This window comes from Primulina tabacum, chromosome 10, assembly GCF_025594145.1.
Source record: "Primulina tabacum isolate GXHZ01 chromosome 10, ASM2559414v2, whole genome shotgun sequence".
NCBI lineage: Eukaryota > Viridiplantae > Streptophyta > Magnoliopsida > Lamiales > Gesneriaceae > Primulina > Primulina tabacum.
Window position 1 is genome coordinate 39,338,692 of NC_134559.1, and position 23,311 is coordinate 39,362,002.

At 43.5% G+C, this 23,311-nt stretch overlaps 23 non-coding genes and 4 pseudogenes across 23 annotated transcripts; all 27 read left to right on the plus strand.

Annotated features, from left to right (window-relative positions):
• Window positions 1–408: 408 nt before the first annotated feature.
• Window positions 409–528, plus strand: LOC142510971 (5S ribosomal RNA; annotated as a pseudogene).
• Window positions 529–1,208: 680 nt separating this feature from the next.
• Window positions 1,209–1,327, plus strand: LOC142507205 (5S ribosomal RNA). The gene has a single exon (XR_012805467.1). It is a non-coding gene; the product is annotated as a 5S ribosomal RNA (ribosomal RNA).
• Window positions 1,328–1,993: 666 nt separating this feature from the next.
• On the plus strand, window positions 1,994–2,112 carry LOC142514618 (5S ribosomal RNA). Its single transcript, XR_012810505.1, has one exon. It is a non-coding gene; the product is annotated as a 5S ribosomal RNA (ribosomal RNA).
• A 675-nt stretch (window positions 2,113–2,787) lies between these two features.
• On the plus strand, window positions 2,788–2,906 carry LOC142513071 (5S ribosomal RNA). Its single transcript, XR_012809037.1, has one exon. It is a non-coding gene; the product is annotated as a 5S ribosomal RNA (ribosomal RNA).
• Window positions 2,907–3,588: 682 nt separating this feature from the next.
• Window positions 3,589–3,707, plus strand: LOC142515944 (5S ribosomal RNA). Its single transcript, XR_012811764.1, has one exon. It is a non-coding gene; the product is annotated as a 5S ribosomal RNA (ribosomal RNA).
• A 681-nt stretch (window positions 3,708–4,388) lies between these two features.
• On the plus strand, window positions 4,389–4,507 carry LOC142506347 (5S ribosomal RNA). The gene has a single exon (XR_012804641.1). It is a non-coding gene; the product is annotated as a 5S ribosomal RNA (ribosomal RNA).
• Window positions 4,508–5,190: 683 nt separating this feature from the next.
• On the plus strand, window positions 5,191–5,309 carry LOC142508475 (5S ribosomal RNA). Its single transcript, XR_012806686.1, has one exon. It is a non-coding gene; the product is annotated as a 5S ribosomal RNA (ribosomal RNA).
• A 683-nt stretch (window positions 5,310–5,992) lies between these two features.
• LOC142509929 (5S ribosomal RNA) lies at window positions 5,993–6,111 on the plus strand. The gene has a single exon (XR_012808074.1). It is a non-coding gene; the product is annotated as a 5S ribosomal RNA (ribosomal RNA).
• A 682-nt stretch (window positions 6,112–6,793) lies between these two features.
• LOC142517312 (5S ribosomal RNA) lies at window positions 6,794–6,912 on the plus strand. The gene has a single exon (XR_012813065.1). It is a non-coding gene; the product is annotated as a 5S ribosomal RNA (ribosomal RNA).
• Window positions 6,913–7,595: 683 nt separating this feature from the next.
• LOC142516978 (5S ribosomal RNA) lies at window positions 7,596–7,714 on the plus strand. Its single transcript, XR_012812744.1, has one exon. It is a non-coding gene; the product is annotated as a 5S ribosomal RNA (ribosomal RNA).
• A 684-nt stretch (window positions 7,715–8,398) lies between these two features.
• LOC142508993 (5S ribosomal RNA) lies at window positions 8,399–8,516 on the plus strand. Its single transcript, XR_012807187.1, has one exon. It is a non-coding gene; the product is annotated as a 5S ribosomal RNA (ribosomal RNA).
• A 642-nt stretch (window positions 8,517–9,158) lies between these two features.
• Window positions 9,159–9,276, plus strand: LOC142511533 (5S ribosomal RNA; annotated as a pseudogene).
• A 639-nt stretch (window positions 9,277–9,915) lies between these two features.
• Window positions 9,916–10,033, plus strand: LOC142506783 (5S ribosomal RNA). The gene has a single exon (XR_012805062.1). It is a non-coding gene; the product is annotated as a 5S ribosomal RNA (ribosomal RNA).
• A 683-nt stretch (window positions 10,034–10,716) lies between these two features.
• LOC142510449 (5S ribosomal RNA) lies at window positions 10,717–10,839 on the plus strand. The gene has a single exon (XR_012808559.1). It is a non-coding gene; the product is annotated as a 5S ribosomal RNA (ribosomal RNA).
• Window positions 10,840–11,522: 683 nt separating this feature from the next.
• On the plus strand, window positions 11,523–11,641 carry LOC142506404 (5S ribosomal RNA). Its single transcript, XR_012804698.1, has one exon. It is a non-coding gene; the product is annotated as a 5S ribosomal RNA (ribosomal RNA).
• A 682-nt stretch (window positions 11,642–12,323) lies between these two features.
• LOC142516615 (5S ribosomal RNA) lies at window positions 12,324–12,442 on the plus strand. The gene has a single exon (XR_012812401.1). It is a non-coding gene; the product is annotated as a 5S ribosomal RNA (ribosomal RNA).
• Window positions 12,443–13,700: 1,258 nt separating this feature from the next.
• LOC142509909 (5S ribosomal RNA) lies at window positions 13,701–13,819 on the plus strand. Its single transcript, XR_012808054.1, has one exon. It is a non-coding gene; the product is annotated as a 5S ribosomal RNA (ribosomal RNA).
• A 1,827-nt stretch (window positions 13,820–15,646) lies between these two features.
• Window positions 15,647–15,764, plus strand: LOC142508036 (5S ribosomal RNA). Its single transcript, XR_012806269.1, has one exon. It is a non-coding gene; the product is annotated as a 5S ribosomal RNA (ribosomal RNA).
• A 683-nt stretch (window positions 15,765–16,447) lies between these two features.
• LOC142516586 (5S ribosomal RNA) lies at window positions 16,448–16,566 on the plus strand. Its single transcript, XR_012812373.1, has one exon. It is a non-coding gene; the product is annotated as a 5S ribosomal RNA (ribosomal RNA).
• Window positions 16,567–17,251: 685 nt separating this feature from the next.
• LOC142511800 (5S ribosomal RNA) lies at window positions 17,252–17,376 on the plus strand (annotated as a pseudogene).
• Window positions 17,377–18,061: 685 nt separating this feature from the next.
• On the plus strand, window positions 18,062–18,180 carry LOC142514632 (5S ribosomal RNA). The gene has a single exon (XR_012810517.1). It is a non-coding gene; the product is annotated as a 5S ribosomal RNA (ribosomal RNA).
• Window positions 18,181–19,516: 1,336 nt separating this feature from the next.
• LOC142512660 (5S ribosomal RNA) lies at window positions 19,517–19,634 on the plus strand (annotated as a pseudogene).
• A 683-nt stretch (window positions 19,635–20,317) lies between these two features.
• LOC142506807 (5S ribosomal RNA) lies at window positions 20,318–20,436 on the plus strand. Its single transcript, XR_012805084.1, has one exon. It is a non-coding gene; the product is annotated as a 5S ribosomal RNA (ribosomal RNA).
• A 682-nt stretch (window positions 20,437–21,118) lies between these two features.
• LOC142515323 (5S ribosomal RNA) lies at window positions 21,119–21,237 on the plus strand. The gene has a single exon (XR_012811176.1). It is a non-coding gene; the product is annotated as a 5S ribosomal RNA (ribosomal RNA).
• A 682-nt stretch (window positions 21,238–21,919) lies between these two features.
• On the plus strand, window positions 21,920–22,038 carry LOC142508050 (5S ribosomal RNA). The gene has a single exon (XR_012806282.1). It is a non-coding gene; the product is annotated as a 5S ribosomal RNA (ribosomal RNA).
• A 346-nt stretch (window positions 22,039–22,384) lies between these two features.
• LOC142506933 (5S ribosomal RNA) lies at window positions 22,385–22,503 on the plus strand. Its single transcript, XR_012805204.1, has one exon. It is a non-coding gene; the product is annotated as a 5S ribosomal RNA (ribosomal RNA).
• A 557-nt stretch (window positions 22,504–23,060) lies between these two features.
• Window positions 23,061–23,179, plus strand: LOC142506872 (5S ribosomal RNA). Its single transcript, XR_012805147.1, has one exon. It is a non-coding gene; the product is annotated as a 5S ribosomal RNA (ribosomal RNA).
• Window positions 23,180–23,311: the final 132 nt, after the last annotated feature.

The window sequence follows — 23,311 nt, forward strand, 5'->3', positions numbered from 1 at the left end:
ATCCGCTTAGGAAGTCCGAAATTCGATTCCAGTTCCATTTTATCTTATCCCAGGCAAAATAATAGCTTTACATTCGCTATTTTCTTCCTCCTATTTTTTTCCTATTTTCTGGGAACATTTAGCGATTTTTGTTGTCGTGAGCCGGTTCTGTGCGGAAGGGTATGACGCAGATTACTCCGGAGATGGTTAACTCATTAAAAATAATTATTTCGACTGTTTTATCCATAATTTACGTAAACGATCGCGACACGAGGACTTCCCATGGAGGTCACCCATCCTAGCTCTGCCATTGCGCCAGAACGCTTAACTTCATGGTTCTGATTGGGCGAGAGCAGTGCCGCGTGTTGTCCATCGTCGCCTTCTCCACACGTACTCTTGGGATATAAGAATAAACATCCACTCAATGTCCGGTGCGATCATACCAGCACTAATTCACCGGATCTCATCAAAATTCCGTAGTTAAGCATGCCTTGGGCGAGAGCAGTACTAGGATGGGTGACCCCCTGGGAAGTCCTCGTGTTGCACCCCTTTTCTTGTTTTTCTATTTTTAATTACTTGTTGACAAACGATTTTCGGATCAAATCATCTGAATCTCGATCGGGACCTGATAAGACATGTGAAATCAACGTAGCTCGGGCACTGCCGGATTTGGACAAAATTGTAGCCTAATTTGATTGTAAACGATCAAACGAACGAGACTCATTACTTCGCAATGAAATGGCGAGATTTTAGCCGAATTTCTTCTCTAAAACCCTCTAACTTGCGATTTTCCGCTTCTGTTAAGCTTCCGTTTCCTCGATAAATCCGCTTAGGAAGTCCGAAATTCGATTCCGGTTCCATTTTATCTTATCCCAGGCATAATAATAGCTTTACATTCGCTATTTTCTTCTTCTTATTTTTTTCTATTTTCTGGGAATACTTAGCGATTTTTGTTGTCGTTAACAGGTTCAGTGCAGAAGGGTATTACGTAGTTTACTCCGGAGAAGGTTAACTTATTAAAAACAATTATTTCGATTGTTTTATCCATAATTTACTAAACGGTCGCGACTCGAGTACTTCCCAGGGAGGTTACCCATCCTAGCTCTGCCATAGCGCCAGAACGCTTAATTTCATGGTTCTGAATAGGCGAGAGCAGTGCCGCGTGTTGTCAATCGTCGCCTTCTCTACACGTACTCTTGGGATATAAGAATAAACATCCCCTCAATGTCCGGTGCGATCATACCAGCACTAATTCACCGGATCCCATTAGAACTCCGAAGTTAAGCGTGCTTGGTTTTGAGCAGTACTAGGATGGGTGACCCCCTGGGAAGTCCTCGTGTTGCACCCCTTTTCGTGTTTTTCTATTTTTGATTACTTGTTGACAGACGATTTTCGGCTCAAATCATCTGAATCTCGATCGGGACCTGATAAGACATGTGAAATCAACGTAGCTCGGGCACTGCCGGATTTGGACAAAATTGTAAACGGGCAAACGAACGAGACTCATTACTCCGCAATGAGCTGGCGAGATTTTAGCCGAATTCTTTCTCTAAGACCCTCTAATTTGCAATTTTCCGCTTCTGTTAAGCTTCCGTTTTCTCGAGAAATCCGCTTAGGAAGTTAGAAATTCGATTTCAGTTCCACTTTATCGTATCCCAAGCATTATAAAAGCTTTACATTCGCTATTTTTTTCTTCTTATTTTTCTCCTATTTTCTGGCAACATTTAGCGATTTTTGTTGTCGTGAGCCGGTTCTGTGCAGAAGGGTATTACGTAGATTACTCCGGAGACGGTTAACTCATTAAAAACAATTATTTCGAATGTTTTATCCATAATTTACGTAAACGGTCGCGACCAAGGACTTTCCAGGGAGGTCACCCATCCTAGCTCTGCCTTCGCGCCAGAACACTTAACTTCATGGTTCTGATTGAACGAGAGCAGTGCCGCGTGTTGTCCATCGCCGCCCGCTCCACACATACTCGAAGTATATAAGAATAAACATCCCACTCAATATCGGGTGCGATCATACCAGCACTAATGCACTGGATCCCATCAGAACTCCGAAGTTAAGCGTGCTTGGGCGAGAGCAGTACTAGGATGTGTGACCCCCTGGGAAGTCTTCGTGTTGCACCCCTTTTCGTGTTTTTCTATTTTTGAATACTTGTTGATAGACGATTTTCGGCTCAAATCATCTTAATCTCGATCGTGACCAAATAAGACATGTGAAATCAACGTAGCTCGGGCACTGCCGGATTTGGAAAAAATTGTAGCCTAATTAGATTGTAAACGGGTAAACGAACGAAACTCATTACTTCGCAATGAGTTTGCGATATTTTAGCCAAATTCCTTCTCTAAGACCCTCTAATTTACGATTTTCCGCCTCTGTTAAGCTTCCGTTTCCTCGAGAAATCCATTTAGGAAGTTCGAAATTCGATTTCGGTTCCACTTTATCATATCCCAGGCATAATAAAAGCTTTAAATTCGCTATTTTCTTCTTCTTATTTTTTTCCTATTTTCTGGGAACATTTAGCGATTTTCGTTGTCGTGAGCCGGTTCTGTGCGGAAGGGTATTACGTAGATTACTCCGGAGACGGTTAACTCAATAAAAACAATTATGTCGACTGTTTTATCCATAATTTACGTAAACGGTCGCGACACGAGTACTTCCCAGGGAGGTTACCCATCCTAGCTCTGCCATCGCGCCAGAACACTTAACTTCATGGTTCTGATTGGGCGAGAGCAGTGCCGTGTGTTGTCCATCGTCGCCTTCTCCACACGTACTCTTGGGAGATAAGAATAAACCAATGTCCGGTGCGATCATACCAGCACTAATTCACCGGATCCCATCAGAACTCCGAAGTTAAGCGTGCTTGGGCGAGAGCAGTACTAGGATGGGTGACCCCCTGGGAAGTCCTCGTGTTGCACCCCTTTTCGTGTTTTTCTATTTTTGATTACTTGTTGACAGACTATTTTCGGCTCAAATCATCTAAATCTCGATCGGGACCTGATAAGACATGTGAAATCAACGTAGCTCGGGCACTGCGGATTTCGACAAAATTGTAGCCTAATTTGATTGTAAACGGGCAAACGAACGAGGCTCATTACTCCGCAATGAGCTGGCGAGATTTTAGCCGAATTTCTTCTCTAAGACCCTCTAATTTGATATTTTCCGCTTCTGTTAAGCTTCCGTTTCCTCGAGAAATCCGCTTAGTAAGTTCGAAATTCGATTTCGGTTCCACTTTATCGTATCCCAGGCATAATAAAAACTTTACATTCGCTATTTTCTTCTTCTTACTTTTTTCCTATTTTCTGGGAACATTTAGCGATTTTTGTTGTCGTGAGCCGGTTCTATGCGGAAGGGTATGAACCAGATTACTCCGGAGACGGTTAACTCATTAAAAACAATTATTTCGAATTTTTTATCCATAATTTACGTAAACAGTCGCGACACGAGGACTTCACAGGGAGGTCACCCATCTTAGCTCTGCCATCGCGCCAGAACGCTTAACTTCATGGTTCTGATTGGACGAGTGCAGTGCCGCGTGTTGTCCCTCGCCGCCCGCTCCACACATACTCGAAGGATATAAGAATAAACATCCCACTCAATGTCGGGTGCAATCATACCAGCACAAATGCACTGGATCCCATCAGAACTCCGAAGTTAAGCGTGCTTGGGCGAGAGCAGTACTAGGATGTGTGACCCCCTGGGAAGTCTTCGTGTTGCACTCTTTTTGTGTTTTTCTAATTTTGATTACTTGTTGACAGACGATTTTTGGCTCAAATCATCTGAATCTCGATTGCGACCAAATAAGACACGTGAAATCAACGTAGCTCGGGGACTGCCGGATTTGGACAAAATTGTAGCCTAATTAGATTGTAAATGGGCAAACGAACGAGACTCATTACTCCACAATGAGCTGGCAAGATTTTAGCCGAATTCCTTCTCTAAGACTTTCTAATTTGCGACTTTCCGCTTCTGTTAAGCTTCCGTTTCCTCGAGAAATCCGCTTAGCAAGTCCGAAATTCGATTTCGGTTCCACTTTATCGTACCCCAAGCATAATAAAAGCTTTACATTCGCTATTTTCTTCTTCTTATTTTTTTCCTATTTTCTGGAACATTTATCGATTTTTGTTGTCGTGAGCCGGTTCTGTGCGGAAGGATATGACCCAGATTACTCCGGAGACGGTTAACTCATTAAAAACAATTATTTCGAATGTTTTATCCATAATTTACGTAAACGGTCGCGACACGAGGACTTCTTAGGGAGGTCACCCATCCTAGCTCTGCCATCGCGCCAGAACGCTTAACTTCATAGTTCTGATTGGACGAGAGCAGTGCCGCGTGTTGTCCATCGCCGCCCGCTCCACACATACTCGAAGGATATAAGAATAAACATCCCACTTAATGTCGGGTGCGATCATACTAGCACTAATGCACTGGATCCCATCAGAACTCCGAAGTTAAGCGTGCTTCGGCGAGAGCAGTACTAGGATGTGTGACCCCCTGAGAAGTCTTCGTGTTGCACCCCTTTTCGTGTTTTTCTATTTTTGAATACTTGTTGACAGACGATTTTCGGCTCAAATCATCTGAATCTCAATCGTGACCATATAAGACATGTGAAATCAGCCTAGCTCGGGCACTGCCGGATTTGGACAAAATTGTAGCCAAATTAGATTGTAAACGGGCAAACGAATGAAACTCATTACTCTGTAATGAGCTTGCGAGATTTTAGCCAAATTACTTCTCTAAGGCCCTCAAATTTACGATTTTCCATTTCTGTTAAGCTTTTGTTTTCTCGAGAAATCCGCTTAGGAAGTTCGAAATTCGATTTCGGTTCCACTTTATCGTATCTCAGGCATAATAAAAGCTTTACATTCGCCATTTTCTTCTTCTTATTTTTTTCCTATTTTCTGGGGACATTTAGCGATTTTTGTTGTCGTGAGCCGGTTCTGTGCGGAAGGGTATGACCCAGATTACTCCGGATACGATTAACTCATTAAAAACAATTATTTAGAATGTTTTATCTATAATTTACGTAAACGATCGCTACACGAGGACTTCCCAGGGAGGTCACCCATCCTAGCTCTGCCATCGCGCCAGAACGCTTAACTTCATGGTTCTGATTGGACGAGAGCAGTGCCGCGTGTTGTCCATCGTCGCCCGCTCCACACATACTCGAAGGATATAAGAATAAACATCCCACTCAATGTCGGGTGCGATCATACCAGCACTAATGCACTGGATCCCATCAGAACTCCGAAGTTGAGCGTGCTTGGGCAAGAGCAGTACTAGGATGTGTGACCCCCTGGGAAGTCATCGTGTTGCACCCCTTTTCGTGTTTTTCTATTTTTGAATACTTGTTGACAGAAGATTTTTGGCTCAAATCATCTGAATCTCGATCGTGACCAGATAAGACAAATGAAATCAACCTAGCTCGGGCACTGCCGGATTTGAACAAAATTGTAGCCTAATTAGATTGTAAACGGGAAAACGAACGAAACTCATTACTCCGCAATGAGCTTGCGAGATTTTAGCCAAATTCCTTCTCTAAGACCCTCTAATTTGAGATTTTTCGCTTCTATTAAGCTTCCGTTTCCTCGAGAAATCTGCTTAGAAAGTCCGAAACTCGATTTAGGTTCCACTTTATCGTATCCCAGGCATAATAAAAGCTTTACATTCGCTATTTTCTTCTTCTTATTTTTTTCCTATTTTCTGGGAACATTTAGAGATTTTTGTTGTCGTGAGCCGGTTCTGTGCGGAAGGGTATGACGCCGATTACTCCGGAAACGGTTAACTCGTTAAAGACAATTATTTCGACTGTTTTATCCATAATTTACGAAAATTGTCGCGACACGAGGACTTCCTAGGGATGTCACCCATCCTAGCTCTGCCATCGCGCCAGAACGCTTAACTTTATGGTTCTGATTGGGCGAGAGCAGTGCCGCGTGTTGTCCATCGCCGCCTGCCACACACGTACGCGAGGGATATAAGAATAAACATCCCACTCAATGTCGGGTGCGATCATACCAGCACTAATGAATCGGATCCCATCATAACTCCGAAATTAAGCGTGCTTGGGCGAGAGCAGTACTAGGATGGGTGACCCCCTGGGAAGTCCTTGTGTTGAACCTCTTTTCGTGTTTTTCTATTTTGATTACTTGTTGACAGACGATTTTCGGCTCAAATCATCTGAATCTCGATCGGGACCAGATAAGACATGTGAAATCAACGTAGCTCGGGCACTGCAGGATTTGGAAAAAATTGCAGCCTAATTTGATTGTAAACTAGCAAACGAAGGAGATTCATTACTCTGCAATGAGCTGACGAGATTTTAGTCGAATTCCTTCTCTAAGACCCTCTAATTTGCGATTTTCCACTTCTGTTAAGCTTCCGTTTCCTCCAGAAATCCTCTTAGGAAGTTCGAAATTCGATTTCGGTTCCATTTTATCGTATCCCAGACATAATAATAGCTCTACGTTCGCTATTTTCTTCTTCTTATTTTTTTCCTATTTTCTGGGAACATTTAGCGATTTTTGTTGTCGCGAACCAGTTTTGTTCGGAAGGGTATGACGCAGATTACTCCGGAGACGGTTAACTCATTAAAAACAATTATGTCGACTGTTTTATCCATAATTTACGTAAACGATCGCGACACGAAGACCTCCCAGGGAGGTCACCCATCCTAGCTCTGCCATCGCGCCAGAACGCTTAACTTCATGGTTCTGATTGGGCGAGAGCAGTGCCGCGTGTTGTCCATCGCCGTCCGCTCCACACGTACGCGAGGGATATAAGAATAAACATCCGACTCAATGTCGGGTGCGATCATACCAGCACTAATGCACCAGATCTCATCAGAACTCCGAAGTTAAGCGTGCTCGGGCGAGAGCAGAACTAGGATGGGTGACCCCCTGGAAAGTCCTCGTGTTGCACCCCTTTTCATGTTTTTCTATTTCTGATTACTTGATGACAGACGATTTTGGGATCAAATCATCTGAATCTCGATCGTGATCAGATAAGACATGTGAAATCAATGTAGCTCGGGCACTGCCGGATTTGGACAAAATTGTAGCCTAATTAGATTGTAAATGGGCAAACGAACGAGACTCATTATTCCGCAATGAGCTGGCGAGATTTTAGCCGAATTCCTTCTCTAAGACCCTCTAATTTGCGATTTTCCGCTTCTGTTAAGCTTCCGTTTCCTCGAAAAATCCGCTTACATAGTCCAAAATTCATTTCCGGTTTCATTTTATCGTATCCCAGGCATAATAATAGATTTACATTCGCTATTTTCTTATTCTTATTTTTTTTTCAATTTTCTGGGAACATTTAATGATTTTTGTTGTCGTGAGCCGGTTCTGTGCGGAAGGGTATGACGCAGTTTACTCCGGAGATGGTTAACTCATTAAAAACAATTATTTCAACTGTTTAGCCATAATTTACGTAAACGGTCGCGACACGAGGACTTCCCACGGAGGTCACCCATCCTAGCTCTGCCATCGCGCCAGAACGCTTAACTTCATGGTTCTGATTGGGCGAGAGCAGTGCCGCATGATGTCCATCGCCGCCCGCTCCACACGTACTCGAGGGATATAAGAATAAACATCCCACTCAATGTCGGGTGCGATCATACCAGCACTAATGCTCCGGATCCCATCAGAACACCGAAGTAAAGCGTGCTTGGGCGAGAGCAGTAAGAGGATGGGTGACCCCCTGCGAAGTCCTCGTGTTGCACCCCTTTTCGTGTTTTTCTATTTTTGATTACTTGTTGACAGACGATTTTCGGCTCAAATCATTTGAATCTCGATCGGGACCAGATAAGACATGTGAAATCAACATAGCTCGGGCACTGCCGGATTTGGACAAAATTGTAGCCTAATTTGATTGTAAACGGGCAAACGAACGAGACTAATTACTCCGCAATGAGCTGGCGAGATTTTAGCCGAATTCCTTCTCTAAGACCCTTTAATTTGCGATTTTCCGCTTCTTTTAAGCTTCCGTTTCATCGAGAAATTCGCTTAGGAAGTCCGAAATTCGATTCCGGTTCCATTTTATTGTATCAAAGGAATAATAATAGCTTTACATTCGCTATTTTATTCTTCTTAATTATTTTTCTATTTTCCGGGAACATTTAGCGATTTTTATTGTTGTGAGCCGGTTCTGTGCGGAAGGGTATGACCCAGATTACTCCGGAGACTGTTAAATCATTAAAAACAATTATTTCTACGGTTTTAGCCTTAATTTACGTAAACGGTCGCGACACAAGAACTTCCCAGGGAGGTCACCCATCCTCGCTCTGCCATCGCGCCAGAATGCTTAACTTCATGGTTTTGATTGGGCGAGAGCAGTGCCGCGTGTTGTCCATCGTCGCCCGCTCCACACGTACTCGAGGGATATAAGAATAAACATCCCACTCAATGTCGGGTGCGATCATACCAGCACTAATGCACCGGATCCCATCAGAATTCCGAAGTAAAGCGTGCTTGGCGAGAGCAGTACTAGGATGGGTGACCCCCTACGAACTCCTCGTGTTGCACCCGTTTTCGTGTTTTTCTTTTTTTTATTACTTGTTGACAAACGATTTTCGGCTCAAATCCTCTGAATCTCGATCGGGACCAGATAAGACATGTGAAATCAACGTAACTCGGGCACTGCCGAATTTGGAAAAAATTGTAGCCTAATTTTATTGTAAACGGGCAAACGAACGAGACTCCTTACTTCGCAATGAGCTGGCGAGATTTTAGCCGAATTCATTCTCTAAGACCCTCTAATTTGCAATTTTCCGCTTCTGTTAAGCTTCCGTTTCCTCGAGAAATCCGTTTAGGAAGTCCGAAATTCGATTCCGGTTCCATTTTATCGTATCCCATGCATAATAATAGCTTTACATTCGCTATTTTCTTCTTCTTATTTTTTTCTAATTTCTGGGAACAATTATCGATTTTTGTTGTCGTGAGCCGGTTCTGTGCGAGGGGTATGACGCAGATTACTCCGGAGACGGTTAACTCATTAAAAAGAATTATTTCGACTGTTTTATCCATAATTTACTTAAATGGTCGTGACACGAGGACTTCCCAAGGAGGTCACCCATCCTAGCTCGGCCATCGCTCCAGAACGTTTAACTTCATGGTTCCATTTGGGCGAGAGCAGTTCCGCGTGTTGTCCATCGCCGCCCGCTCCACACGTACTCCGATCATACCAGCACTAATGCACCGGATCCGATCAGAACTCCGAAGTAAAGCGTGCTTGGACGAGAGCAGTATTAGGATGGGTGACCCCTGGGAAGTCCTCGTGTTGCACCCCTTTTCGTGTTTTTCAATTTTTGATTACTTGTTGACAGACGATTTTCGGCTAAAATCATCTGAATCTCGATCGGGACCAGATACGACATGTGAAATCAACGTAGCTCGAGCACTGCCTGATTTGGACAAAATTGTAGCCTAATTTGATTGTAAACGGGCAAACGAACGAGACAAATTACTCCGCAATGAGCTGGCGAGATTTTAGCCGAATTCCTTCTCTAAAACCCTCTAATTTGCGATTTTCCGCTTCTGTTAAGCTTGCGGTTCAATTTTATCGTATCCCAGGCATAATAATAGCTTTACATTCGCTATTTTCTTCTTCTTATTTTTTTCCTATTTTCTGGGAACATTTAGCGATTTTTGTTGTCGTGAGCCGGTTCTGTGCGGAAGGGTATGACGTAGATTACTCCGGAGACGGTTAACTCATTTAAAACAATTATTTCGGTTGTTTTATCCATAATTTACGTAAAAGTCGCGACACGAGGACTTCCCAAGGAGGTCACCCATCCTAGCTCTGTCATCGCGCCAGAATTCTTAACTTCATGGTTCTGATTGGGCGAGAGCAGTGCCGCGTGTTGTCCATCGTCGCCCGCTCCACACGTACTCGAGGGATATAAGAATAAGCATCCCCCTCAATGTCGGGTGCAATCATACCAGCACTAACGCACCTGATCCCATCAGAACTCCGAAGTAAAGCGTGCTTTGGCGAGAGCAGTACTAGGATGGGTGACCCCTGGGAAGTCCTCGTGTTGCACCCCTTTTCGTGTTTTTCTATTTTTGATTACTTGTTGACAGATGATTTTCGGCTCAAATAATCTGAATCTCGATCGGGACCAGATAAGACATGTGAAATCAACGTGGCTCGGGCACTGCCGGATTTGGACAAAATAGTAGCCTAATTTGATTGTAAACGGGCAAACGAACGAGACTCATTACTACGCAATGAGTTGGAAAGATTTTAGCCGAATTCCTTCTCTAAGACCCTTTAATTTGCGATTTTCCGCTTCTGTTAAACTTCCGTTTCCTCGAGAAAATCGCTTAGGAAGTTCGAAATTCGATTCCGGTTCCATTTTATCGTATCCCAGGAATAATAATAGCTTTACATTCGCTATTTTATTCTTCTTAATTATTTTTCTATTTTCTTGGAACATATAGTGATTTTTGTTGTCGTGATCCGGTTCTGTGCGAGGGGTATGACGCAGATTACTCCGGAGACGGTTAACTCATTAAAAACAATTATTTCGAATGTTTTATCCATAATTTACGTCAACGATCGCGACACGAGGACTTCCCAGGGAGGTCACCCATCCTAGCTCTGCCATCGCGCCAGAACGCTTAACTTCATGGTTCTGATTGGGCGAGAGCAGTGTAGCGTGTTGTCCATCGTCGCCCGCTCCACACGTACACGAGGAATATAAGAATAAACATCCCACTCAATTTCGGGTGCGATCATACCAGCACTAATGCACCAAATTCCATCAGAACTCCGAAGTTAAGCGTGCTTGGGCGAGAGCAGTACTAGAATGGGTGATGGACCCCCTGGGAAGTCCTCGTGTGGCACCCCTTTTCATGTTTTTCTATTTTTGATTACTTCTTGACAGACGATTTTCGGCTCAAATCATCTGAATCTCGATCGTGACCAGATAAGACGTGTGAATCAACGTAGCTCGGGCACTGCCGGATTTGGACAAAATTGTAGCCTAATTAGATTTAAACGGGCAAACGAACGAGACTCATTACTCCGCTATGAGCTGGCGAGATTTTAGCCGAATTTCTTCTCTAAGACCTTCTAATTTGCGATTTTCCGCTTCTTTTAAGCTTCTGTTTCCTCGATATATACGCTTACGAAGTCCAAAATTCATTTCCGGTTTCATTTTATCGTATCCCAGGCAAAATAATAGAGTTACATTCGCTATTTTCCTATTATTATTATTTTTTTCTATTTTCAGGGAACATTTAATGATTTTTGTTGTCGTGAGCCGGTTCTGTGCGGAAGGGTATGACGCAGATTACTCCGGAGATGGTTAACTCATTAAAAACAATTATTTCTACTGTTTTAGCCATAATTTACGTAAACGATCGCGACACGAGGACTTCCCACGGAGGTCACCCATCCTAGCTCTACCGTCGCGCCAGAACGCTTAACTTCATGGTTCTGATTTGGCGAGAGCAGTGCCGCATGTTGTCCATCGCCGCCCGCTCCACCCGTACTCGAGGGATATACGAATAAACATCCCACTCAATGTCGGGTGCGATCATAACAGCACTAATGCACCGGATCCCATCAGAACTCCGAAGTAAAGCGTGCTTGGACGAGAGCAGTAATAGGATGGGTGACCCCCTGCGAAGTCCTCGTGTTGCACCCCTTTACGTGTTTTTCTATTTTTGATTACTTGTTGACAGACGACTTTCGCCTCAAATCATCTGAATCTCGATCGGGACCAGACAAGACATGTGAAATCAACGTAGCTCGGGCACTGCCGGATTTGGACAAAATTGTAGCCTATTTTGATTGTAAACGGGCAAACGAACGAGTCTCATTACTCCGCAATGAGCTAGCGAGATTTTAGCCGAATTCCTTCTCTAAGATCCTCTAATTTGCGATTTTCTGCTTCGTTTAAGCTTCCGTTTCCTCGAGAAATCCGCTTAGGAAGTTCGAAATTCGATTCCGGTTCTATTTTATCGAATCCCAAGCATAATAATAACTTTACATTCGCTATTTTCTTCTTCTTTTTTTTTTCTATTTTCTGAGAACATTTAGCGATTTTTGTTGTCGTGAGCCGGTTCTGTGCGGAAGGGCATGACGTAGATTACTCCGGAGACGGTTAACTCATTAAAAACAATTATTTCGACTGTTTTATCCATAATTTACGTAAACGATCGCGACACGAGGACTTCTCAGGGAGGTCACCCATCCTAGCTCTGCCATCGCGCCAGAACGCTTAACTTCATAGTTTTGATTGGGCGAGAGCAGTGCCTCGTGTTGTCCATCGCCGCCCGCTCCACACGTACTCGAGGGATATAAGAATAAACATCCCACTCAATGTCATGTGCGATCATACCAGCACTAATGCGCCGGATCCCATCAGAACTCCGAAGTTAATCGTGCTTGGGCGAGAGCAGTACTAGGATGGTTGACCCCCTGGGAAGTCCTCGTTTTGCACCCCTTTTCGTGTTTTTCTAATTTTGATTACTTGTTGACAGACGATTTTCGGCTCAAATCATCTGAATCTCGATCAGGACCAGATAAGACAAGTGAAATCAACGTAGCTCGAGCACTGCCGGATTTGGAAAAAATTGTAGGCTAATTTGATTGTAAACGGGCAAACGAACGAGACTCATTACATCGCAATGAGCTGGCAAGATTTTAGGCCGAATTTCTTCTCTAAATCCCTCTAATTTACGATTTTCCGCTTCTGTTAAGCTTCTGTTTCCTCGAAAAATCCGTTTAGGAAGTCCGAAATTTGATTCCGGTTCCATTTTATCGTATCCCAAGCATAATAATAGCTTTACATTCGCTATTTTCTTCTTCTTATTTTTTTTTCTATTTTCTGGGAACATTTAGCGAGTTTTGTTTTCGTAAGCCGGTTTTGTGCGGAAGGGCATGACGTAGATTACTCCGGAGATGGTTAACTCATTAAAAACAATTATTTTGACTGTTTTATCCATAATTTACGTAAACGGTCGCGACACGAGGACTTCCCAGGGAGGTCACCCATCCTAACTCTGTCATCGCGCCAGAACGCTTAACTTCATGGTTTTCATTACTTGTTGACAGACGATTTTCGGCTCAAATCATCTGAATCTCGATCAGGACCAGATAAGACATGTGAAATCAACGTAGCTCGGGCACTGCCAGATTTGGACAAAATTGTAGCCTAATTTGATTGTAAACGGGCAAACAAACGAGACTCATTACTCCGCAATGAGCTGGCGAGATTTTAGCCGAATTCCTTCTCTAAGACCCTCTAATTTGCGATTTTTCGCTTTTGTTAAGCTTCCGTGTCCTCGAGAAATCCGCTTAGGAAGTTCGAAATTCGATTCCGGTTCCATTTTATCGTATCACAGGCATAATAATAGCTTTACATTCGCTATTTTCTTCTTCTTATTTTTTTTTCTATTTTCTGGGAAAATTTAGAGATTTTTGTATTCGTGAGCCGGTTCTGTGCGGAACGGTATGACGTAGATTACTCCAGAGACGATTAACACATTAAAAACAATTATTTCGATTGTTTTATCCATAATTTACGTAAATGGTCACGACACGAGGACTTCCCAGGGAGGTCACCCATCCTAGCTCTGCCATCGCGCCAGAACGCTTAACTTCATGGTTCTGATTGGGCGAGAGCAGTGCCTCGTGTTGTCCATCGCCGCCCGCTCTACATGTTCTCGAGAGATATAAGAATAAACACCCTACTCATTTTCGGGTGTGATCATACCAGCACTAATGCACCGGATCCCATCAGAACTTTAAAGTTAAGTGTGCTTGGTCGAGAGCAGTACTAGGATGGGTGACCCCCTTGAAAGTCCACGTTTTGCACCCCTTTTCGTGTTTTTCTATTTTTGAATACTTGTTGACAGACGATTTTCGGCTCAAATCATCTGAATCTCGATCAGGACCAGATAAGACAAGTGAAATCAACGTAGCTCGGGCACTGCCGGATTTGGAAAAAATTGTAGGCTAATTTGATTGTAAACGGGCAAACGAACGAGACTCATTACATCGCAATGAGCTGGCAAGATTTTAGCCGAATTTCTTCTCTAAATCCCTCTAATTTACGATTTTCCGCTTCTGTTAAGCTTCTGTTTCCTCGAAAAATCCGTTTAGGAAGTCCGAAATTTGATTCCGGTTCCATTTTATCGTATCCCAAGCATAATAATAGCTTTACATTCGCTATTTTCTTCTTCTTATTTTTTTTTTCTATTTTCTGGAAATATTTAGCGAGTTTTGTTTTCGTGAGCCGGTTTTGTGCGGAAGGGCATGACGTAGATTACTCCGGAGATGGTTAACTCATTAAAAACAATTATTTTGACTGTTTTATCCATAATTTACGTAAACGGTCGCGACACGAGGACTTCCCAGGGAGGTCACCCATCCTAACTCTGCCATCGCGACAGAACGCTTAACTTCATGGTTTTCATTACTTGTTGACAGACGATTTTCGGCTCAAATCATCTGAATCTCGATCGGACCAGATAAGACATGTGAAATCAACGTAGCTCGGGCACTGCCAGATTTGGACAAAATTGTAGCCTAATTTTATTGTAAACGGGCAAACAAACGAGACTCATTACTCCGAAATGAGCTGGCGAGATTTTAGCCGAATTCCTTCTCTAAGACCCTCTAATTTGAGATTTTCCGCTTTTGTTAAGCTTCCGTTTCCTCGAGAAATCCGCTTAGGAAGTTCGAAATTCGATTTCGGTTCCATTTTAATCATATCCCAGGCATAATAATAGCTTTACATTCGCTATTTTCTTCTTCTTAATTTTTTTTCTATTTTCTTGGAACATTTCGCGATTTTTGTTGTTGTGAGCCGGTTCTGTGTGGAAGGGTATGAAGTAGATTACGCCGGAGATGGTTAACTCATTAAAAACAATTATTTCGACTGTTTTATGCATAATTTACGAAAACGGTCGCGACACGAGGACTTCCCAGGGAGGTCACCCATCCTAGCTCTGCCATCGCGCCAGAACGCTTAACTTCATGGTTTTGATTACTTGTTGACAGACGATGTTCAGCTCAAATCATCTGAATCTCGATCGGGACCAGTTAAGTCATGTGAAATCAACGTAGCTCGGGCACTACCGGATTTGGACAAAATTGTAGCCTAATTTGATTGTAAACGGGCAAACGAACGAGACTCTTTACTCCGCAATGAGCGGGCGAGATTTTAGCCGAATTCCTTCTCTAAGACCCTCTAATATGCGATTTTTCGCTTCTGTTAAGCTTCCGTTTCCTCGAGAAATCCGTTTAGGAAGTCCGAAATTCGATTTCGGTTCAATTTTATCGTATCCCAGGCATAATAATAGGTTTACATTAGCTATTTTCTTCTTATTTTTTTTCTATTTTATGGGAACATTTAGCGATTTTTGTTGTCGTGAGCTGGTTCTGTGCGGAAGGATATGACGCAGATTACTCCGGAGACGGTTACCTCATTAAAAACAATTATTTCGACTTTTTTCGCTATAATTTCCGTAAACGGTCGCGACACGAGGACTTCCCATGGAGGTCACCCATCCTAGCTCTTCCATCGCGCCAGAACGTTTAACTTCCTAGTTCTTATTGAGCGAGAGCAGTGCCGCGTGTTGTCCATCGCCGCCCGCACCACACGTACTCGAGGGATATAAGAATAAACATCCCACTCAATGTCGGGTGCGATCATACCAGCACTAATGCACCGGATCCCATCAGAACTTCGAAGTTAAGCGTGCTTGGGCGATAGCAGTACTAGGATGGGTGACCCCTGGGTAGTCCACGTTTTGCACCCTTTTTCGTGTTTTTCTATTTTTGATTACTTGTTGACAGACGATTTTCGGCTCAAATCATCTGAATCTCGATCGGGACCAGATAAGACATGTGAAATCAACATATCTCGGGAACTGCCGGATTTGGACAAAATTGTATGCTAATTTGATTGTAAACGGGCAAACAAAGGAGACTCATTACCCCGCAATGAGCTGGCAAGATTTTAGCCGAATTCCTTCTCTAAGACCCTCTAATTTGCGATTTTTCGCTTCTGTTAAGCTTTCGTTTCCTCGAGAAATCCGCTTAGGAAGTCCGAAATTCGATTCCGGTTTAATTTTATCGTATCCCAGGCATAATAATAGCTTTACATTCGCTATTTTCTTCTTCTTAATTTTTTCCTATTTACTGGGAACATTTAGCGATTTTTGTTGTAGTGAGCCGGTTATGTGCGGAAGGGTACGACGTAGATTACTCAGGAGACGGTTTACTCAATAAAAACAATTATTTCGACTGTTTTAGCTATAATTTACGTAAACGGTCGCGACACGAGGACTTCCCAAGTAGGTAACCCATCTTAGCTCTGCCATCAAGCCAGAACGCTTAACTTCATGGTTCTGATTGGGCGAGAGCAATGCCGCGTGTTGTCCATCGGCGCCCGCGCCACACGTACTCAAGGGATATAAGAATAAACATCCCACTCAATGTCGGGTGCGATCATACCAGCACTAATGCACCGGATCCCATCAGAACTCCGAAGTTAAGCGTGCTTGGGCGAGAGCAGTACTGGGATGGTTGACCCTCTTGGAAGTCCTCATGTTGCAACCCTTTTCGTGTTTTTCTATCTTTGATTACTTGTTGACAGACGATTTTCGGCTCAAATCATCTGAATCTCGATCGGAACCAGATAAGACATGTGAAATCAACGTAGCTCGGGCACTGCCGGATTTGGACAAAATTGTAGCCTAATTTGATTGTAAACGGGCAAACGAACGAAACTCATTACTCCGCAATGAGCTTGCGAGATTTTAGCCGAATTATTTTTCTAAGACCCTCTAATTTGAGATTTTCCGCTTCTGTTAAGCTTCTGTTTCCTCGAGAAATCCGCTTAGGAAGTCCGAAATTCGATTCTGGATCCATTTTATCGTATCCCAAGCATAATAATAGCCTTACATTCGCTATTTACTTCTTCTTATTTTTTTTTTCTATTTTCTGGGAACATTTAGCGATTTTTTTTGTCGTGAGCCGGTTCTGTGCGGAAGGGTATGATGCCGATTACTCCGGAAACGGTTAACTAGTTAAAAGAAATTATTTCGACTGTTTTATCCATAATTTACGTAAACGTTCGCGACACTAGGACTTCCCAGGGAGGTCACCCATCCTAACTCTGCCATCGCGCCAGAACGCTTAACTTCATATTTCTGATTGGGCGAGAGCAGTGCCGCGTGTTGTCCCTCGCCGCCTGCGCCACACGTACTCGAGGGATATAAGAATAAACATCCCACTCAATGTCGGGTGCGATCATACCAGCACTAAAGCAACGGATCCCATCTGAACTCCAAAGTTAAGCGTTCTTGGGCGAGACCAGTACTAGGATGAGTGACCCCGACCCCATGGGAAGTCCCCGTGTTGCACGCCTTTTCGTGTTTTTCTATTTTTGATTACCTCTTGACAGACGATTTTCGGCTCAAATCATCCGAATCTCGATCGTGACCAGATAAGACATGTGAAATCAACGTAGCTCGGGCACTGCCGGATTTGGACAAAATTGTTGCCTAATTTGATTGTAAACGGGCAAAAGAACGATTCTCATTACTTCGCAATGAGCTGGCGAGATTTTAGCCGAATTCCTTCTCTAAGACCCTCTAATTTGCGATTTTCCGCTTCGGTTAAGCTTCCGTTTTTCCTCGAGAAATCCGTTTAGGAAGTCAGAAATTCGATTCCGGTTCCATTTTATCGTATCCCAAGCATAATAATAGCTTTACATTCGCTCTTTTCTTCATCTTATTTTTTTTATATTTTCTTGGAACATTAGCGATTTTTGTTGTCGTGAGCCGGTTCTGTGCGGAAAGGTATGACGCAGATTACTCCAGAGACGGTTAACTCATTAAAAACAATTATTTCGACTGTTTTAGCTATAATTTACGTACACGGTCACGACACGAGGATTTTCCCAGGGAGGTCACCCATCCTAGCTCTGCCATCACGCCAGAACGCTTAACTTCATGGTTCTGATTGGACGAGAGCAGTTCCGCGTGTTGTCCATCGCCGCCCGCGCAACACGTACTCGAGGGATATAAAAATAAACATCCCACTAAATGTCGGGTGTGATCATACCAGCAATAATGCACCGGATCCCATGAGAACTCCGAAGTTAAGCGTGCTTGGGCGAGAGCAGTACTAGAATGGGTGACCCCCTGAGAAGTCCTCGTGTTGCACCCCTTTTCGTGTTTTTCTATTTTTAATTACTTGTTGACAGACGATTTTCGGCTCAAATCATCTGAATCTCGATCGGGACAAGATTAGTCTTGTGAAATCAACCTAGCTCGGGCTTTGCCGGATTTGGACAAAATTGTAGCATAATTTGATTGTAAACGGGCAAACGAAAGAGACTCATTACTCCGCAATGAGCTGGCGAGATTTTAGCCAAATTCTTTTTCTAAGACCCTCTAATTTGCGATTTTCCGCTTCTGTTAAACTTCTGTTTCCTCGAGAAATCCATTTAGGAAGTCCAAAATTAGATTCTGGTTCCATTTTATCGTATCACAGGCATAAAAATAGCTTTACATTCGCTATTTTCTTTTTCTTATTTTTTTTATTTTCTGGGAACATTAGAGATTTTTATTGTCGTGAGCCGGTTCTGTGCGGAAGGGTATGACGCAGATTACTCCGGAGACGGTTAACTCATTAAAAACAATTATTTCGACTGTTTTAATCAAAATTTATGTAAACGGTCGCGACACGAGGACTGCCAGGGAGGTCACCCATCCTAGCTCTGCCATCGCGCCAGAATGCTTAACTCTGAAGTTAAGCGTGCTTGGGCGAGAGCAGTACTAGTATGGGTGACCCCCTGGGAAGTCTTCGTGTTGCACCCCTTTTCGTGTTTTTCTATTTTTGATTACTTGTTGACAGACGATTTTCGGCTCAAATCATCTGAATCTCGATCGGGACAAGATAAGTCATGTGAAATCAACCTAGCTCGGGCATTGCCGTATTTGGACAAAATTGTAGCTAAATTTGATTGTAAACGGGCAAACGAACGAGACTCATTACTCCGCAATGAGCTGGCGAGATTTTAGCCGAATTCTTTTTCTAAGACCCTCGAATTTGCGATTTTCCGCTTCTGTTAAGCTTCTGTTTCCTCGAGAAATCCATTTAGAAAGTCCAAAATTCGATTCCGGTTCCATTTTATCGTATCCCAGGCATAATAATAGCTTTACATTCGCTCTTTTCTTCATCTTATTTTTTTTCTATTTTCTGGGAACATTTAGCGATTTTTGTTGTCGTGAGCCGGTTCTGTGCGGAAGGGTATGACGCAGATTACTCCGGAAACGGTTAACTCATTAAAAACAATTATTTCGATTGTTTTAGCTATAATTTACGTAAACGGTCGTGACACGAGGAATTCCCAGGGAGGTCACCCATCCTAGCTCTGCCATCGCGCAAGAACGCTTAACTTCATGGTTCTAATTGGGCGAGAGCAGTGCCGCGTGTTGTCCATCGCCGCCCGCGCCACATGTACTCGATGGATTTAAGAATAAACATCCCACTCAATGTCGGGTGCGATCATAAAAGAACTAATGCACTAGATCCCATCAGGACTCTGAAGTTAAGCGTGCTTGGGCGAGAGCAGTACTAGTATGGCTGACCCCTGGGAAGTCTTCGTGTTGCACAGCTTTTGGTGTTTTTCTATTTTTGATTACTTGGTTACAGACGATTTTCGGCTCAAATCATCTGAATCTCGATCGGGACAAGATAAGTCATGTGAAATCAACCTAGCTCGGGCTTTGCCGGATTTGGACAAAATTGTAGCTAAATTTGATGGTAAACGGGCAAACGAACGAGACTCATTACTCCGCAATGAGCTAGAGAGATTTTAGCCGAATTACTTCTCTAAGACCCTCAAATTTGCGATTTTTCGCTTCTGTTAAGGTTCCGTTTCCTCGAGAAATCCGCTTAGGAAGTCCGAAATTCGATTCTGGTTTCATTTTATCGTATCCCAGGCATAATAATAGCTTTACAATCGCTATTTTCTTATTCTTATTTTTTTTTCTATTTTCTGGGACCATTTAGCGATTTTTGTGGTCGTGAGCCGGTTCTGTGCAAAAGGGTATGACGCAGATTACTCCGAAGACGGTTAACTCATTAAAAACAATTATTTCGACTGTTTTATCCATAATTTACGTAAACGATCGCAACACGAGGACTTCCCAGGGAGGTCACCCATCCTTGCTCTGCCATCGCGCCAGAACGCTTAACTTCATGGTTCTGATTGGGCGAGAGCAGTGCTGCGTGTTGTCCATCGCTGCCCGCGCCACACGTACTCGAGAGATATAAGAATAAACATCCACTCAATGTCAGGTGCGATCATACCAGCTCTAATGGAACGGATCCCATCAGAACTCCGAAGTTAAGCGTGCTTGGGCGAGAGCAGTACTAGGATGGATGACCCCCTGGGAAGTCCTCGTGTTGCACCCCTTTTCGTGTTTTTCTATTTTTGATTACTTGTTGACAGACAATTTTCTGCTAAATCATCTGAATCTATATCGGGACCAGATAAGACATGCGAAATCAATGTAGCAAGGGCACTGCCGGATTTGGACAAAATTGTAGCCTAATTTGATTGTAAACGGGCAAACGAACGAGACTCATTACTCCGCAATGAGCTGGCGAGATTTAGCCAAATTCCTTCTCTAAAACCCTCTAATTTGAGATTTTCCGCTTCTGTTAAGCTTCCGTTTACTCGAGAAATCCGTTTAGGAAGTCCGAAATTCGATTTTGGTTCCATTTTATCGTATCCCCGGCATAATAATAGCTTTACATTCGCTATTTTTTTCTTCTTATTTTTTTTTCAATTTTTTGGGAACATTTACCGATTTTTGTTGTCGTGAGTCGGTTCTGTGCGGAAGGGTATGACGCAGATTACTCCGGAGACGATTAACTCATTAAAAACAATTATTTCGACTTTTTTAGCTATAATTTACGTAAACGGTCGAGACACGAGGATTTCCCAGGGAGGTCACCCATCCTAGCTCTGCCATCGCGCCAGAACGCTTAACTTCTTGGTTTTGATTGGGCAAGAGAAATGCCGCGTGTTGTCCATCGCCGCCCGCGCCACACGTACTCGAGGGATATAAAAATAAACATACCACTCAATCTCTGGTGCGATCATACCAGAACTAATGCACCGGATCCCATCAGGACTCCGAAGTTAAGAGTGCTTGGGCGAGAGCAATACTAGGATGGGTGACCCCCTGGGAAGTCCTCGTGTTGCACCCCTTTTCGTGTTTTTCTATTTTTGATTACTTGTTGACAAACGATTTTCGGCTCAAATAATCTGAATCTCGATCGGGACCAGATAAGACATGTGAAATCAACGTAGCTCGGGCACTGCCTGATTTGGACAAAATTGTAGCCTAATTTTATTGTAAACGGGCAAACGAACGAGACTCATTACTCCGCAATGAGCTGGCGAGATTTTAGCCGAATTACTTCTCTAAGACCCTCTAATTTGCGATTTTCCGCTTCTGTTAAGCTTCTGTTTCCTCGAGAAATCCGCTTAGGAAGTCCGAAATTCGATTCCGGTTCCATTTTATCGTATCCCAGGCATAATAATAGCTTTACATTCGCTATTTTCTTCTTCTTATTTTTTTTCTATTTTAGGGGAACATTTAGCAATTTTTGTTGTCGTGAGCCGGTTCTGTGCGGAAAGGAATGACGCAGATTACTCCGGAGACGGTAAACTCATTAAAAACAATTATTTCGACTGTTTTAGCTATAATTATGTAAACGGTCGCGACACAAGGACTTCCAAGGGATGTCACCCATCCTAGCTCTGTCATCGCGCCAGAACGCTTAAATTCATGGTTCTGATTGGGCGAGAGCAGTGCCGCGTGTTGTCCATCGCCGCCAGCTCCACACGTACTCGAGGGATATAAGAATAAACGTCCCACTCAATGTCGGGTTCGATCATACCAGCAGTAATGCACCGGATCCCATCAGAACTCTAAAGTTAAGCGTGCTTGGACGAGAGCTGTACTAGGATGGGTGACCCCCTGGGAAGTCCTCGTGTTGCACCCCTTTTCGTGTTTTTCTGTTTTGATTACTTGTTGACAGACGATTTTCGGCTCAAATCATCTGAATCTCGATCGTGACCAGATAAGACATGTGAAATCAACGTAGCTCGGGCACTGCCGGAGACGGTTAACTCATTAAAAACAATTATTTCGACTATTTTAGCTATAATTTACGTAAACGGTCGCGACACGAGGACTTCCCATGGAGGTCACCCATCCTAGCTCTTCCATCGCGCCAGAACGTTTAACTTCCTAGTTCTTATTGAGCGAGAGCAGTGCCGCGTGTTGTCCATCGCCGCCCGCACCACACGTACTCGAGGGATATAAGAATAAACATCCCACTCAATGTCGGGTGCGATCATACCAGCACTAATGCACCGAATCCCATCAGAACTCCGAAGTTAAACGTGCTTGGGAAAGAGCAGTACGAGGATGGGTGACCCCCTGGGAAGTCCTCTTGTTGCACCTCTTTTCATGTTTTTCTATTTTTGATTGCATGTTGACAGACAATTTTCTACTAAAATTATCTGAATCTCGATCGGGACCAGATAAGACATGTGAAATCAACGTAGCTCGGGCACTGCTGGATTTGGACAAAATTGTAGCATAATTTGATTGTAAATGGGCAAACGAACGAGGCTCAGTACTCCGCAATGAGCTGGCGAGATTTTAGCCGAATTTTTTTTCTAAGACCCTCTAATTTGCGATTTTCCGCTTCTGTTAAGCTGCCAACATTTAGCGATTTTTGTTCTCATGAGCCGGTTCTGTGCGGAAGGGTATGACGCAGATTACTTCGGAGATGGTTAACTCATTAAAAACAATTATTTCGACTGTTTTAGCCATAATTTACGTAAACGGTCGTGACACGCGGACTTCCCAGGGAGGTCACCCATCCTAGCTCTGCCATCACGCTAGAATGCTTAACTTCATGGTTCTGATTGGGCGAGAGCAGTGCCGCGTGTTGTCCATCGCCGCCCGCGCCACACGTACTCGAGGGATATAAGAATAAACGTCCCACTCAATGTCGGGTTCGATCATATCAGTACTAATGCACCGGATCCCATTAGAAATCCGAAGTTAAGCGTGCTTGGGCGAGAGCTGTACTAGGATGGGTGACCCCCTGGGAAGTCCTCGTGTTGCACCCCTTTTCGTGTTTTTCTATTTTTGATTACCTGTTGACAGACGATTTTCGGCTCAAATCATCTGAATCTCGATCGAGAGCTTTTAATTTGCGATTTTCAGCTTCTGTTAAGCTTTTGTTTCTCTAGAAATCCGTT